Below are 10,163 nucleotides of genomic sequence, written 5' to 3' on the forward strand. Positions count from 1 at the left end.
GTGAGAATCGCCTTTGGGAGCAGCGCTTCCTTCTGCTCCTGCTCTGCCTTACCAAGGATCAGTTCTCTCTCATCCATCATCAGGTGAGTCCTCCTTGCTCCCACATCTCAGCTGCTGATGGGAATGCTGGGGAAAGGGAAAACTTTTTTATCCTGCTCTTTAGTACTATTCTTTTCCCTCTGCCTTTTGCATCCCACCTCTTAGGCCCATGACAATGCATTTGGCAGGCTGGGGCTTGAGGACACTTGCTGGTCCAGGTGCTTTTAAAGCGAGTTAAGGATGAGGTAGAGGGAAGGGCATTGTTTTGTAGAATCATAGAATATCCTGAGTTGGAATCCACAAGGATCATGGAGTGTCACTCCTGTCCCTGCACAGGACACCCCAACAATCCCACCATGAGAGAATTGTCCAAACACTCCTTGAGCTCTGGCTGGTTTGTGGCTACAACCACTGCTCTGGGGAGCCTGTTCCAGTGCCCAGTCACCCTCTGAGTGAAATATGTTTTCCTGAAACCCACCCTAAACCTCCCCTGACACAGCTTCATGCTGTTCCTTTGGATCCTGTTGCTGGTCACCAGTTTGTCCTAAGCCCTTTAAGGGGTTTTTAATGCAGTTTTGGAATTTTTCAGCAGTTGTGCATGACTCCACATAAGATGCCCTGAAAACACCCAAATGCTCCTGCAGATTTCAGCCCTGCTGTGTCCCCTTTCCGTGCTGCAGGTGACCAGCACTGTGGGGCTCTGCGAGGAGGAGTTCACCATCTATGCTGAGTAAGTGCAGGGTCACTCAGGTGCCCAAAAGGAGCTGACAGCCTGCCCTGACACCCACGGATTTGCTGAGCTGCTCCTGCCTCTTGGCTTTCTGCAGGCTGGTACGTGAGCTGCTTCCCTCACCGCTAGGTACAGAGAAGCTTACAGCCAGGTGGGCTCAGAGGAGCAGGCAGGCAGAAAATGAAATAACTCTAATAACATCCACACTCTTGCCACAGCTACCTGGTCAAGGAGAGGAGGTTTCTGGGAGGGCAGACCCCCACTTTGGCAGGAAGAGAGAGCAGGCAGCTTGAGCTGAGCTCATTTTTCAACAAGCAGATGGATGTTCAGTGGGGACCCACGAAAACCCTCTCACTCCGGGCTGCAAGCCCTCCAAACCAAAGTAGTGTGCTGACATGGAAAAAAGCATCGCATCATTGATGCTCAAGCCTGAATTGCTTCTTCCACTCGATTCAGGACACGGCAACAGCCTCCTCCTGCCAGCAGCTCCCATGAGCATCCAGCTGCACGCCTGCAACCAGGCGAGGAGGGATCTGGAGCTGTGGAGCCACGAGGAAGGCGAGCGATGGCAGATTCCTCCGGCATTTCCACCCCGCGGGGCTCTTGGCGAGCGAGCGCTCGTGTGCTTTGAAAGCTCTTAGTGCTCCTGCAGGTGGGAGCCAATTTGTCTGCTTTCCTGCCCAGGTGCCATCTGTTTGTAGGATTGCCTGTGCGGTGGATGAGCACGGCGGGGATGGCAAAGGGAAAAGGGCTGCTGGGGTGGGAGAGATGAGCCTAAAACTTTCCTTGGGTATCTTCAGCACTTCTGGCTGCCGTTGTTCCTTCTCCTCTGCACCGCGGCAGGGAAATCACAGCCTGTCATTTGCTGTTCCTGGAGCGTGATGGGGAGCTGAGGCACCGCTAATAGCGAACCATCATTTTAATGCTAATTTCCTACCATTAGCTCAGGCTGGGGGAGGCTCAGCCTGGGTGGAGGGAAACCATTAACAGATGGAGAAAGGGGGGATGTGTGGGGATTTGCTGCACCCCCAGAAGGGATTTCCAAAGGGCAGATGACTAACTACCACTGGGAAAATTGGTAGGAGGCACTGGGGTCAGTCCGTGGTGGGTGTATGGGAGGGAGGAAGAGCAATGGCTTGTTCCAAATCATCTTCCTATAGGGATTTCTTGAGTGCTTCAGACTTTGGCTTGAATTTGGTGTTTGCTGCTTGTTGCCAGCCCTCTGTGCCCTGTGACCCAAGGGATGCTCAGAGCGCTGGCAGGGCTGCAGCTGGTGGCACCGCTGTCCTCCCAACAAAGGAGACAAGCAGGGCTGGGCTTAGCCTGGACAGTCATGTTGGGTGATGGGCTTCAAAGCAAGTTTGAAGCTGTTCTTGAGATACCCAAGAGCTAATAAAAAGAAATCTGCCCTTTTGCCATGGGAACAAGGTCAGCTGTCCCAAGGTGCAGAGCGGACAGGAGAATCCAGGGGCTCAGTTTGGAGTCATGAAGGAAACTCAACCATTTCCCTGCCCTTTCCAGAGCTGGTAGTCCCCACATCCAGCCTCTTGGTCAGTCTCTCCTAGCCATGCTGGCAAAGTGGAAGAGCCTGGGCTGGTGTAGGTGCCTGGAGCTCTGGGGGAGTTTGAAGAAAGATGACTGGCTGCAGGACTGTAAGGCCTGTTTGGGCAGCAGTCAGAGAGGTTCCTCTATCATTTTTAGACCAGCATGGAAACATTGTGACTAAAGGAATGAGAGCTCAGATGCTGTGTCTGTCTGGAAAGAAACTGGTTGTCTACTAATGAGGGACAGCATTGTTTGAAGTCAAGGGCCCAGCTGTGTCCTGTCTGTGCTGTGACCCCTCTCCTGAGCTCATCTAGACTGCTGGCTTCATCATTTCATATGGAAGCCTATGTGGATTTTTTTAAAACACACTTAAGGACCATTTTAAAACTCTTTTGTCATCTGGCAGGGAAGCAGTGGAAGGACAAAAGCAGCCACAATAAACCAGGAACTGGTTAAATGGCAGAGGGATTGCAAGCCAAGAAGGGACCAACCTGCCAGGAGGACAATAGCACAAGGCTACATTAGTAGAGTGCCAGCTATCAGATCCATCTCGGTGTGGAGCATGACTCACTGTTTTTAAAGGAGCTATTTCCATCTTAGAAAATGGCTCCTATATTTTATAAAGGGTCTTCCCAGCTTTGGTTGAGGAGAGAAAAGAAAAAGTGAAGGGATACTTTTTCCTAGTCGAGGCGAATCAAACTTTCCTTCAAGTAGCTGAGCAAGGAAATCAGCGCCTTATGTGTTCCCAAGAATAATACAATCCAGTAGTTTTGGGGGGAGAAAAGAAGTTGGAATAAAACAGCATTGCTTTTCCCAGTTCAGCACTCTGAATAATGAGCCTGTAAACCGGGGGGAGAGCTCCCGAGAGGCGCCTGCGTACCGGAGATGGACACAACAAGTGTCTCAGATGGGTCGGTATCTGAAGCGATCTCTCTCTAATTTTCTACATCAGTGAGAGCACAGCACGGCACCATCAATCATAGTCAACCTCCCTTTGGAAAGGCACCTCCTACCTCGCTGTTCTGTGGTGTCCCCCTGTGCTCCTGCCTGTGCTGGGGACCGCAGGTGTCCTGGGCAGCAGCACTGCAGGCACTGTCCCTCTCAGGGGGCTCTCATTCCTTGTGTTTGAGCCTGCTCGTGCTTCTGCCTGTCTCCTTCCTCCACCCCTGGCACCTGCTCCTTGCCATCACTTCATTTCCAGATGCGTCTTCCCCTCCTGGAGACAGAAAAGGCCAAATGCTCCCTTTATCCCCGATGAGGAGGTGTGGGGCTGCCTTACTTGGAATAAAGCCACTGTGTGCTGCCTGGGGGAGGCCTGAGGGTGGACTTGGTGCTTGTTCTGCTCATCTGAGGATGGGGAGGTTGGGCTTTGCAGTTCCCATGGAGCCATCAGGGCATGCTCCGGGGTTTGCTCGGCTCCAGCTCCTTTTCCCCAGCTCAGGACATGGAGCAGCTTTCATGCTGTGCTTGTGATGCAATGCAGCTGCTCTTGGTCCCTCAGCTCTCTTTTTTGTGGAACCCCCTGCTCCTTCCTGGCCTGCCTGTGCTTCTGCCAGACCCAGGGGCACTGCTTTGGCAAGAACACTGGTGGTGGTCTTCTCCTGGCCAGGCACACTCCTAGGCTGGCCAGAAGGCAGGTGGGACACAGATCTGTGCCTGTGGCTGTTTCTTCTACTGCAGCACAGACATAGCTGGTGGCTTTGCTGCCTCTTGCTTCTTCATCTCCCTCATGTGCTAAATTGGGCTCTCTTCCTCAGTTGTGGTGGCTCTTGGACCTATCAAAACCTGGCTGACTTGTTCCTGGTATCATGACACAGAAGTTGTTTGCAGCCCCATATCTGACTCTGTGAGCTCAAGCTCCAGGTAGAAAACCAAGGACTAAGCTGCTTTCTTGAGCACAGCCTCGGAGAGAAGCATTTTCAGAAGAAACTCTTGCAATTGCCACCTCCCTCTCAGCCTCTTCACTGGTTTCTGAGAGCTGCTGAGCATCCTTGACCTCTCTCTCAGGCATGGTTCCCTGCACGTATCAGCCCTGCTCCAGTGTTGTGGAGCTGTTGCTGGCGTCTGTAATAGCTGCGTTGTTTACTTCCCAAGTGCCTGGCCTTTCTGTAATGAGCTGTAATTCATCCTGGTTTATACAGGCTCAGATATACCTGGAGCAAGGAGGGTGTGCCATTAAACCACCTTCTAGACTGCTATCTGGACCCTGGATTGCTGATCCCCTGGAGATGTAAAACAGGGAGGACAAGGGGGATCAGATGGAAATGGGGAATAATTACCTTGCAGGGCAAAGGGGGCTGGCTGGGTTGGAAACTGCTGGGAGCTGACATACAGGTACAGATGGATGGTTACGGCAGGCAGGGCGGAGGGATGAAAGATGCCTTTTTAAAGCATCTGCCTCCCTCTCTTCCTCTGCTTTATAACCTGTTTTTATAGAGACTGCATGAGGAACACATTTTATTTTATTAGCAGCTTGGGAGTGGAGAGTAATAAAGATTAATTTTTTTAAATAATTCTTTGCATTATCTTTTAATTTCCTGTGGCAGGGTTTGACTTTTAAATCTGCAAATGGACTTAACTGCTAATGTGCTCATCAGTTCAGAAGTGGCAGCCAAAGGAGCTGTGGGACTTGGTGAAGGTGGGAGAGGCCCCAGAGTTGAGCCTGGAGTCCCAGGAAAAGCTATTCCACAATGTTCCCTGGCCAAAAGGACCCATTGAGGTCCACAGCTGTATCTCCATCCCAGCAAACTTGGAGAGATCTAATCCATACTGCAGCTCATGGTGCCCATTCTGCTTCCTTCCACTGATGGCAATGATGGCTCATCATTCCTCCCATGAGGAGGAGGGAGGGAAGCCTGATGTCCCTGCTGTGCTGCTGTGGGTGGTAGGTCCTTGCTGGCCTATCACATGCCCTGTGAGTGTACCAAGGTGGCACTGGAGCTGGGGAGAAGTGATGCCTAGCATGCAGATATCCCAGCCCCAGCTTACTTTGACCAATGACTACCTTCTCAGAGCTTGTTCTTCAGCTAACAGCCCTTTTGGCTGAATTTACTCTGACTTTCTGATCTCCCTGTAGACAACATGGTGGAGGCAGAGAGCAGCTTTATGGAGAACCAGCCAGGGTGGAGAGGAGCACTCTGGCTTGCACAGATATGAAAGCAGCTGCAGCTCAAGTGCCTGGTGTGGGCTTTGGGAAGGCAGAAGGGGAAGCCCAGTGAAGAGGGGAGCACAGCTGGAGTGTCGATTGAGCCCTGAAAAGGCTTTTAACTGGATTATATTGCTCCTGTGTTGGAACCAGGACCAGGATGAGGGGTTTTGGAGATGCCTGGGGATGGGGAAAAGCCAAGTCCTGCATGGGGAGCGCTGTGACCCAGACTGCTCCTGGCTCCCTCTGCCAGATGCCATCTGGAGCGAGCTCTGTGCATGCCTGGGTGTCTGTGTGCCTTGGCAGCCCTGATGGCCAGCTCTGTGCTCCCCCTCCTCCCAGAGCTTCTCTGCACGCCTGGAGGAGTGATGCAGGGTAGCTCCAGACTCAATCTGGCCTCACTGCTGCTCCCACAGCTCCCCTTGCTCCTGGGATGAGGAGAAACCCCCCTCAGACCATCCCCAGCTCAGTCACCCCTTGCCTGTGTTTGTGGGCGTTTGGCTGGGCAGAACTGTCCCGGATGAGGTCTGGGTTTGTGGGCACCCTGCAGGGGATGTGGAAAGTCTGCCTTTGGATCTGTGCGACTGCCTGGCACCAGGAATCCTGCCTGCAGCAATGAATGTGGTTTGGGTTCTGGTTTTGTACTTTGGCAGCAGGCTGAGCTCTCATCCTGCTGGCTAGGCTTCATCCAGCTGGATCCTCTGGGTGTCCGAGGGAATGCCAAAAAGCTTTGGTGCCTGTGGCTGCTGCATGTTTTGGGTGGGAAAACTCATTCCTCAGCCTTTTGTTTGAATTCTCAATTTATTCAAGGCTTGGACAAAAAAAGGGACCCTGCCCTCTGCCAGCAGAAGATGACAGAAGTGCTCCTGATCTCAGGAGGGAAACTGAGGCTCAAAGAGCCTGTGCCATTGGCACCTGAGTCACACATGCATCCATCTCTCTGTGTACATCTGCCAACTCCTATGTCCCAATGTACTCTGAATTACGACAACTTTGAGTTGTGTTTTTCAGCCAAAAAAAGCATCATTTGTTAAATTTTCCAGGAAAAGTGGGAAGGCAGTTCCTGACTGTCAATATCTGTCCAAGAGCAGAAGCCTCTCCTGTTGTGGTGGGTTCTTATTGTTTTACCTTGTGAATTCACAGAGAGAAAAATGGAAATAAAAAGCATCAGGGAGAGAGCTGTTAAAAATCTTAAAGCTGTCACAAAGCATTGGTTAGTTTATGTGCAGTGAAGTATACAAACAAGTTTTCAGCTTGTTGGTTGGAGCCAAGGAGCGGAGTTTTTTTGTGTGATAAATATGTTTTATAGGTCTTTTATGGGATTTTTTAAAATGCCTGTCCCGATAAATTATTTACCAGGGTAATAAAAGATCAAGGAAATTGTTTCAACCATATCACTGAGCATCTAAATCCCAAACTTTTACTGGGGTGGAAGGACCCTCTGAATTCCTGTGTCCTTAAGAAAGATGGTCCAGGTGTGCTGTTTGTCTGTGGTGTCCTTCTGGAGGCCATGTCCCCAGCCTCTCTGATGCTCTGTGGATATCCAGGAGGTCCCAGAGGCTTGACACTGCTTTTCTACCCCCTCAGCATCTTCTCCTGGGGATGGATAGCATTTCCTTCCACCACTGGCTGCAAATCTCTTGGTAGTCTCAGACTTTTTATTTAAGTTTCCAAGAGATCTCAGAAGCTTAATGGTCCTTGCTGAAATGAAGTGGGAGTTAGGAATCACTTAGAAAGCAGGGGAGGGCTTAAAGAACATCTGTAACCCCTGTGGGATGGGCTGGAAGGGCAGCCATGCCATCCTGCAGGGAGCAGGGACCTTTTCCCATCCCAGGTGTCCGCGTTTGCTCCTCCTTGCTTGGCATCAGCCTCTGCACGCAGGAAGGGCCAAGTTCTGCTGGCAGACAAGCCCAAAATAGCCTCAGTGCAGGAGAAATAAAAATTAATGGTGTTTCAGCCACAAAGTCTACACATAGATCTTGTTTTGGGCCTTAAAGCAGGCTTTAAGATATCCAGTCACTCTCCCTCCCTGCTCCTCCCTAGGGGAAGGAGGGGGCTGGGGGTCCCATCAAAGGTCCCCCTTCAGGACAGGGCAAATCCTTTGGCTGCATCCCAGACTTTCTATAGTAAGTGGGATTAGGTGTAACCCCCAGAAGGGTTTAAAAGACATCCGGTTGTTAATGCATTGGCTTTTGTGAGGACTCTGGTCAGGAAAGGTGCAGCCCAGTGTGATAAGCCAGCCATAAATAAATTTAGATGGGATTTTAAAAGCAGTTTCTGATGCTTGAAAGAGATCCTTCTGGAGTGGCCTTCAAAAGGGCTGGTGGGTGGGAAGAGACAGCCACTGTTTCAAGATAGCTCTCAATATTCATGGGAAGGATTATTCATTCAGAGCCTTTCCAGAAGGGAGAGTCCTTGGGTATCTGGTGTGCTGAAGCGAGACTGGATTGATCTTTCTTTGTGCTGGCTTTGCCGTATGTTAATCCCTCACTTCAGGGGGTCTGCTGTCCTCTGCAGAGTCCAGGGAGGAATCTTCATCTCCCTTGGTGCCTAATTTGGCTCCTGGGTTTGGTGGTGGTCCTGTCTCTCTCTGAGGTGGCAGAGAGTGGCCACAGCTGGAACTCAGCTGGGGACAGGGAGCAATTTCCCCAGTCAGCCAACAGGGAACACAGGGCTTTGTTTGGCTTCCTTCTGGTGCCTGGAGGCTTCCACAGATCTTACAGTTTTCTGAAATAATTCCTCTGCTATTACAGGGCCCTAGGAAATTTACAGAGCTCTTTATCTTTGTTGATTTCTTCCCATGCCACCTTATATTGGTGGCTTTTGGACTTCCCATGGGCTTGTCCGACAGCTTGGGCCATTTCTCCAGGTCTGACTGATGTGCTGGGATGGAAATCCTGGGCAGCTGCTGGACATCCTGGTCTGCCCTTCTGTGCTGCCCTAAGCCTGGGGTGAGGCCAGGCAGTGAAAAGGGGCTCATTCCTCTCGTGGGAATTGGGCCAGCAGGAATAGCTCTGTAGCATCTATTCCCTGGGCTGGTGGCTGCCAAAGTTTTGAGGTGTGTTGGCTTCACCCTAGAGTGTGCAGTGCTGGTGCCCACTTCTGTAAGCCGGGCTCAGGGCTCCAAGCCCGTGAGCCATTAAAGCTTTAGCCTGGGAAAAAATCTGCTCTGTGTGTTGGTAATGTTTGCTGGGGTCAAGGCCCTGCGGTTTGGCTTTTAGGCTGGCAGCTGGGGACCAGGTTTTGGAGCAGGCTTTGCATCACAGGGAGCAGAGGCTGGAACACTGTCTGATGTTTGGCTTTAAAGAGGAAAAAAAGGACACATATCCCCACGTCCCTGTTATTAATTTTAAACACAGCCTGCTAGTTAGGGAACGGATGCCATAAATTTAAATGAGAGTTGTGCCGGCATGGGGCGGATATAAGAGACCCGGATGCTGTGTTTAGGCCAGGCTTAGCATCTCCTCCTGCTCACTCCAGACTATGCAGCATGACTCTGCTGACTTCGGTGGCATTTCCTCCTGGCTCCCCTCCTCGTGATGGGAATTGGACTGCACATAATTGAAAAGGATGGGGCGTCTGCCAGCAGACCGTGAGCCACATTCCCCTTGGCAGCTTGAGCTCGCTGGTCGAGGACGGGGGAGACAGGCTGGAGCAGACACCTGCGTTGGGGGAGGTGATCAGCATCGCGGGGATCCCAAATCCATCTCCATCCGAAGCTCTCCCGATGTGGCTTCCCGTTGCGAAAGGATTGCCCGTGCCCGGAGGCGGGCTGATATCTCCAGCTGCTGGTGCGTGAGCAGTAATTTTCTCTCATTCGTGATCTCCCCTGCGATGGCACCAGGATAGACACGTGAACTGCTGCTCCTCTGAGCAGCTTTCTGAACCAAGGACTTGAACTTGAAAAGCCTCCTCTGATCCGTCCGGCTGCTGCTGACCCCGGGCTTCGCATCTCCCTGCCCGAGCATCAGTAGAGAGCAGCCGAGGGAGGCAAAAGGCTCCTGGGGTTTGCGTGGTGCTGAACACTAACGAGAGTTCATCACAGGCAGACGGTGCGGGGGCCTTGGTGTAAGGCCAGTGATCAAGATGCGAGGGCCTTGTAAATCAGCACCTACAAAGATGCGGGAACAAAGCGGGGCAGGATCTGCATTTCAAAGCACGTTGTTTCTGTAGCACTGGAGCTGACGTGCTCCTGCTGCCAAGGCAGAGACCAAGCTGTTTGAACTGCAGGACTGGGGAGCCTGCAAGCGCCAGCTCCACGCTCAGGGCACCATTAAAGAAAGGTTTGTGACCCCACACGAATTGCACGGTGAGGTGATGCCAGCTGGGCACGGTGCTGTCTAACATGGGCTGCAGCAGAGGAAGATGTCTTGGAACTGTGTTTTGCTTTCAAATGGATGTGGTGCCTCATTTGGCTGCTAATGACAGAAGCATCCCTACCACAGAGTCACAGAATGACAGAATATCCTGAGTTGGAAGGGACCCATAAGGATCATTGAGTCCAACTCCTGGCTCTGCACAGGACAACCCAAGTGGAGGCTGGCCACACCAGAAATAGGAGATTCTCTTAAGGAGAGCCAGTTCCTGCCTCACAAGCCTTTGGTCCAGGCAGGAGAGACATCCATGGGAGCAGGAAGTGAAATAAAATCCAGTGGTGATGAAATTATTTGATTTTGTATTCCAGTTACAGAAGGGATTGAGTCA

The 10,163-nt window shown here is 51.6% G+C and overlaps 1 long non-coding RNA gene across 1 annotated transcript; it reads left to right on the forward strand.

Annotated features, from left to right (window-relative positions):
• The first annotated feature begins 628 nt into the window (after positions 1–628).
• On the forward strand, positions 629–4,827 carry LOC147651448 (uncharacterized). Its single transcript, XR_015274173.1, has 2 exons — positions 629–769; positions 867–4,827. It is a non-coding gene; the product is annotated as an uncharacterized LOC147651448 (long non-coding RNA).
• Positions 4,828–10,163: the final 5,336 nt, after the last annotated feature.

Source organism: Cyanistes caeruleus, chromosome 9 (assembly GCF_971803275.1).
Source record: "Cyanistes caeruleus chromosome 9, bCyaCae1.hap1.1, whole genome shotgun sequence".
In the NCBI taxonomy this organism is placed as follows: Eukaryota; Metazoa; Chordata; class Aves; order Passeriformes; family Paridae; genus Cyanistes; species Cyanistes caeruleus.